Source organism: Peromyscus eremicus, chromosome 17, assembly GCF_949786415.1.
Source record: "Peromyscus eremicus chromosome 17, PerEre_H2_v1, whole genome shotgun sequence".
NCBI classification, from domain to species: Eukaryota; Metazoa; Chordata; class Mammalia; order Rodentia; family Cricetidae; genus Peromyscus; species Peromyscus eremicus.
This window is the reverse complement of record NC_081433.1, coordinates 60,328,886-60,336,061: the sequence shown is the minus strand read 5'-3', so window position 1 is coordinate 60,336,061 and position 7,176 is coordinate 60,328,886. Positions and strand designations below refer to the sequence as shown.

Below are 7,176 nucleotides of genomic sequence, written 5' to 3'. Positions count from 1 at the left end.
ACCAACAAATACCAAGGAAGGAAAACATACAACACTACCACCAAAAACAAAAGGAATTAACAATCACTGGTCATTAATATCTTCTAGTATCAATGGACACAATTTGCCTATAAAAAGACACAGGATGACAGAATGTGTAGCTGGAGAGTTTCTCTCCAGCTCCCACCAAGACCTCGCAGTCCCACAGCTCACTTATAAAATAAACACACAAACTCTTATATTATTTAAACTGTTTGGCCTAATGGCTCAGGCTTCTAACTATCTAGTTCTTTTATCTTAAATTTATCCATTTTTATACATATAAACTTTGCCACATGGCTCATGGCTTACCAGTATCTTACATGTTGCTACTCATGGCAGCAGCTGACAGCGTCTCCTCACTCAGCCTTACTGTTCCCAGCATTTTTTTTCTCCTTGTCCCACCTATACTTCCTGCCTGGTTACTGGCCAATCAGCATTTTATTCATACAGAGCAATATCCACAACAAGAGTGGATATGAAAACAAGATCCATCCTTCTGCTGCATACAAAAAACACTCCTCAACTTCAAAGACAGACACTACCTCAGAGTAAAAGGCTGGGAAAAGACTTTCCAATCAATAGATTTTAGAAGCAAGCTGGTGTAGCTATCCTAATATCTAACAAAATAGACTTCAAACTAAAATTAGTCAAAAAAAATCAAGAAGGACATTACATATTTATCACAGGAAAAATCCACCAAGATGAAGTCTCAGTTCTGAACATTTGTGCCCCCAAAACAAGGACACCCACATTTGTAAAAGAAACACTATTAAAGCTTAAATTGCACATCAAACTCCACACACTAGTAGTGGGAGATTTCAACATCTCACTCTCACTAGTGGACAGGACTGCCCGACAAAAACTTAACAGAGGAATAAGGGAACTAACAGATGTTTTGACTCAAGTGGATTTACAGATATTTATGGAACATTCCTTCTTAACAAAAAGTAATATACCTTCTTCTCAGCACTCCATGGAACCTTCACTAAAATTGACCACATACTTGGTCATAAAGTGAATCTCAACAGATACAAAAAATTTGGAATAACCTCCTTTATCTTAGCAGACCACCATGGTTTAAAGTTAGATTTCAACAACAACAAAAATTACAGAAAGCCTACAATCTCATGGAAACTGAATAGTGCTCAACTGAATCACCAATGAATCAAAGAAGGAATAAAGAAAGAATTAAATATTTCCTAGAATTCAATGAAAATGAATGTACAACATACCCAAACTTATGGGACACTATGAAAGCAGTGCTAAGAGGAAAATTCATAGCACTAAATGCCCACATAAAGAAGTTGGAGAAATCACAAACTAGGGACTTAACAGCACACCTGAAAGCTGTAGAACAAGAAGAAGCAAAGTCACCCAGGAAAAACAGAGGCCAGGAAATAATCAAATTGAAGACTGAAATCAATAAATTAGAAAGAAAGAGAACAATACAAAGAATCAATGAAACAAAGAGTTGGTTCTTTGAGAAAATCAACAAGATAGACAAGCCCTTATACAAACTAACCAAAAGACACAGAGAAAGCCTCCAAATTAACAAAATCAGAAATGAAAAGGGAGACATAAGAACTAACAGTGAGGAAATCCAGAGGATCATCAGGTCATAATTCAAAAACCTATACCCCATCCACAAAACTGGAAAATCTAAAAGAAATGGACAATTTTCTGGATAGGTACCCCATACCAAAGTTAAATTAAGCCTAGATAAACAATTTAAATAGAGCAACAACTCCTAAGGAAATAGAAACATTCATTAAAAGTCTCCCCCACCCCACAAAAAGCCCAGGACCAGATGGTTTCAGCATAGAATTCTACCAGACTTTCAAAGAAGAGCTAATCCCAATACTCTTCAAATTGTTCGACACAAGAGAAACAGAAGGAACATTACCAAACTTCTTTTATGAGGCACAGTTACCCTGATACCCAAACCAAACAAAGATGCAACAAAGCAAGAGAATTACAGACTAATCACCCTCATGAACATTGATTCAAAAATACTCAATAAAATATTGGCAAATCTAATCCAAGAACACATCAAAAATTATCCAAGTAGGTTTCATCCCAGAGATGCAAGGATGTTGAACCATATGAAAATATATCAATGTAATACATCATATAAACAAACTGAAAGGGAAAAAAACCCACATGATAGTCTCATTAGATGCTGAAAAATCCTTTGACAAAATCCAACACCCTTTCATGATAAAGGTTTTGGAGAGAACAGGAATTCAAGGAACATACCTAAACATAATAAAAGCAATTTACAACACGCTGATAGCCAATATCAAATAAAATGGAGAGAAACTCAAAGTGATTCCACTAAAATAAGCAACAACACAAGGCTGTCCACTATCCTCATATTTATTCAACATAGTACTTGAAGTTCTAGCCGGAGCAATAAGACAACATAAGGAGATCAAGGGGATACAAATTGGAAAGGAAGAAGTCAAACTTTCACTACGTTATCTGTTTGATCATTCTTGTTTTATCCCTAAAAAAGTTGATTAATATGATTGCCTGTGGTTGATATATTATACACCCCAATAAACTTATCTGGGGGTCAGAGAACAGAACAGCCACTCTATTAAACTTAGGTTTAGGCAGTGGTAGCATACGCCTTTAATCTTAGCATTCCAGAGGCAGAGATCCATTTGGACCTCTGAGAGTTCAAAGCTGCCCTGAAAACAGCCAGGCATAGTGACACACACCTTTAATATCAGGAAGTGATGGCAGGAAGCAGAAGGTATATAAGATGTGAGGACCAGAAACTAAAGCTCTTTTTAAGCTTTTAGGCTTTTAGCAGAAGTTCAGCTGAGATTCATTCAGATGAGGATTCAGAGGCTTTCAGTCTGAGGAAACAATATCAGCTGAGGAATTGGCAAGGTGAGGTTGGATGTGGCTTGTTCTGTTTCTCTGATCTTTCAGCATTCACCCCAATACCTGGCTCCAGGTTTGTTTTTATTAATAAGACCTTTTAAGACTTGTGCTTCAAGTGCAAGACACAGGCTTTAGAAAAACTTATTAAAACAGATAATAGGGATATTCAGACCCAGACAGAGGAATTTAAAGAAGAACTACTCTCAGCATTGAATTATATGGTTAGAGATCAACAGCCCAAGGGTTTCAAACAACCAACCATAATTTATCCAGTCACCTTACAGGAATTGCCAAATGACAGGTATCCCTAAGGCTATTTGAGAACTGAATGGGACGCCTGTGGAAATGTTGAATTTGAGGAGATTTAAGGAAGTGACAGTCTCATATGGTATGCATCAACATTTTGTGAAGCAGAGGTTAAATTCACGATCAACTAGTAACAGAATTATCCCACAAGACTGGAGAGACTTGGTTACAGCAGTATTGGAGCCTGGTCCTCAACTGTAGTGGAGGACCTGGTAGAAAGATGAGGCTAGGACCATTGAACAACAAAGTAGGGCTAGATGCATTGAAATGTCCCAAGACCAACTTCTTGGAGAGGACAATTATGATGATGTACAAAGGCAGTCTCTATATGAGGACCCCACCCTGGTTCTATGCGGTGCAGCAGCTTTGGATGCTTGGGACAGAAGTAGTTGGAAATAGAACTGAGTCATTTACTGAAGTTATACAGGGCCCAAAAGAAACCTTCACTGACTTTTTTTTTTTAAACAAAGATTGACTTCAGCAGTAAATAGAATAATATTAAATTCAGAAGCTAGTGCTCGGCCTTTTCCATCTGCAGTGGCGAGCTCCGATCGATATTTGCTAACCGCTGCTTGGCGGGCCTCCAAAGCCCCGCGCATGTTCCAGTTGAGCGAAGATGGTGGGCCGGAACAGTGCCATCGCCACGGGTGTGTGCAGTGCCCTCTTCATCCGGTACTGCATCTACTTTGACCGCAAAAGGTGGAGTGACCCCAACTTCAAGAACAGGCTTCGAGAACGAAGAAAGAAACAGAAGCTTGCTAAGGAGAGAGCTGAGCTGGGCTTTCTAAGTTACCTGACTTAAAAGATGCTGAAGCTGTTCAGAAATTCTTCCTTGAAGAGATACAACTTGGTGAAGAGTTATTAGCACAAGGTGAATACGAGAAGGATGTGGACCACCTGACAAATGCAATCGCTGTGTGTGGACAGCCTCAGCAGCTGCTGCAAGTGTTACAGCAAACTCTTCCACCACCAGTGTTCCAGATGCTTCTGACCAAGCTTCCAACCATTAGTCAGAGAATTGTAAGTGCTCAGAGCTTGGCTGAAGATGATGTGGAATGAGCCAGATCTCAACACGATAAAATCTCAGTTAAAAATGATTTAACTGTTAGCTTGGAAGCTGATCGGCTCTGGGGAATAAGGGCAAATACGCTTGCCATGAACTGTCCTACACTGAAGTCTACCAAAGTGAATGTGTACTTTGAGTAGATCCATTGTCTGTTCTATTAATTTTTTCCAGTGAAAAGTATTTTGATAGAACTTTTCATTTTATAAATACACTGAGTTAACCAAAATATCATGGATTTCGTTTATTCTTAAGACATGCAATTCAAATGTAAATACAGTAGAGTATTAGGTAAAAACTCACAGCAATGAATTTTAAAACATTGGAAGAGACTACGGAGGATAGTTGAATAATGCCCAATTTTTAAAAGCTCTAGTACATTTTACTGTAAGTCATCAAATTGGATAGAAACTTGTGTTTGTGAAAACTGAGCATTAAAATCTTGCAGAGACTGTTTCTTTCTGTTTACTTTTGGACATGTGAAGTGTGCTGTTGTGCTATTAGCAGTCCCATTCCCTCCCCGTGTTTCCTAAAAGCTTCAGTCTACATCAGTGGCTTAATGTCCTCTGGGGACTAACCCCTAGTATTTCAGGCACCTGGCTGCAGAAAGCACCAGGATTCGACCTGGGTGAGCCTTGCCTGCTGTTTGCTCACTCTGCTCTTTATAGACTGAGAGATCCAGTCTGCTCATCTCTTGGGTGGCTCTGTTCAGCGTGGAGTTTAATTGGTTCTGTTGAGTGTCTTTAGGTCTGTCTCCAGCTGATGACTGATGATTATTTCAGAACAACCAGGCATTGCACTTGTTTATATTCTGAATTTGCATGTTTACCTGACTTAGTATTTCTCAATTAAACCTCTAAGTAAAAATAAATAAATAAATAAATAAATAAATTCAGAAGCTAGACAAACAGTAAATGAATCTCTGACTTTTGAAAATGCTAATTCACAATGCAAAGGGGTAACTAGGCCATTAGAGGAACAGATCTGAGATACAGTCAATACTGAATCTCATAACCATGATGATGCTTGGATAGGAGAGGTGATTTCCAGAGGTTTGAAGAAAAATAAAAATGTCAGGTGTTTTATTTGTGGTTAAAAAAAATCACCTTAAAAGGGATTGTAGGCAGGGCATTTCTAGAAACAATGTTTTTTTCTAAGAATAATCCAAACAGAATGCCCCTCCCTTCTGGAGTATGCAGAAGGTGTGGCAAAGGCTGATATTGAACCAATGAATGTAGATCAACAAGGGACAGACAAGCTACCCTTTTGCCATCTGAAAATACCTTGGGGGGGCCTCTCACAGGCCCCCATGTCAAATTCAGTTCAGTCATTTCCTTGTCACCATGGGGTAAACTTCTTCTCAGAGTATTTTAAAAAAATTTTTTGTTTATTTATATTTTATGTATGAGTGCTCTGCACGCCAGGCTCCAGGAGTCCAATTGGCAAGAAAGAGGAGGGATTGAATGAGCAAGAATTGTTGAGACCAAGATTGGAAAAAAGCACAGGGACAAATAGCCAAACGAATGGAAACACATGAACTATGAACCAATAGCTGAGGAGCCCCCAACTGGATCAGGCCCTCTGGATAAGTGAGACAGCTGATTAGCTTGAACTGTTTGGGAGGCACCCAGGCAGTGGGACCGGGACCTGTCCTTAGTGCATGAGCTGGCTGTTTGGAACCTGGGGCTTATGATACTTCGCTCAGCCTGGGAGGAGGGGACTGGACCTGCTTGGACTGAATCTATCAGGTTGAACTGAATCCCCAGGGGAGTCTTTGCCCTGGAGGAGATGAGAATGGGGGGTGGGTTGGGGGGAAGGCAGGGAGGGGGGTAGAAGGGGGGAGGACAAGGGAATCTATGGCTGATATGTAAAATTAAATTAAATTATAAAATAAAAAAAACCCCATGTACTGTAAACCTTAACTTCCAGGAATCTACATTTGCATTGTTCTTCAATAAAGGTTCATAACTTTGATGCAAAAAAATTTTTGTTTATTTATATTTTATGTATGAGTGCTCTGCACACTAGAAGAGGGCGTCAGATCCTATTATAGATGGCTGTGAGCCACCATGTGGTTGCTGAGAATTGAACTCAGGACCTTTGGAGGAGCGGCCAGTGCTATTTACCACTGAGCCACCTCTCCAGCACCTTCCCAGAGCATTTAAAGAACTTAATGCCTATTGTAAAAAAGCTACTGCTCTGGATGATACAATGGTTTTAGAAGATAAAATAAAAATTTCAGGAGAAACCATAAAGCAAGTATTTTGGCAAGCTTTTATAAATGATCAAAAACCAAAGTCAAAAATACAAATAAATGACATTGTCATTGAAGATCTTGTAGGTATAGGTGTAACAATAGTTGCACCAGAATCTTGGCATCCAAACTGGCTTCTTCAGGAGGCAGATGTTCTGTTTTTATGGATTGGAACCCTATCTCAGGTAAAACAAAGCACAAGATGGATTGAATGTATGGGGCCAGAAGGACAGAGAGGAAAATTGAAACCATGTGTGGCTACTATAGTAATGAATTTATGGGAGTGTGATTTGTTACAGCAATAAAATACCCAGATTAACATTCCTCCAGTCTCAGAAAAAACCATAAATGAATGTATGTTTCTGGAAAAAATATTAAAAGGTATTATAAAGAATAGTCACTGACCATCCATATTGTACAAGAAGAGGACACAACAGCTGATGATCTTTTAACGGTACCAGCAGACCTACCTTTAAAATGGTTAACAGACAAACTTGTATGGGTTGAGCAATGGCCTTTAACCTCAGAGAAATCATAGGCCCTTAGGACAGCTAGTACAGGATCAGGTAAATGCTCAGCATATTGAAGAATCAACCAGCCTTTGGAATTCTCCTATATTTGTTATTAAAAAGAAATCCAG

At 39.1% G+C, this 7,176-nt stretch overlaps 1 pseudogene; it reads left to right on the top strand.

Moving 5' to 3' along the window:
- Positions 1-3,835: 3,835 nt before the first annotated feature.
- LOC131894416 (mitochondrial import receptor subunit TOM20 homolog) lies at positions 3,836-4,511 on the top strand (annotated as a pseudogene).
- The last annotated feature ends 2,665 nt before the right edge of the window (positions 4,512-7,176 follow it).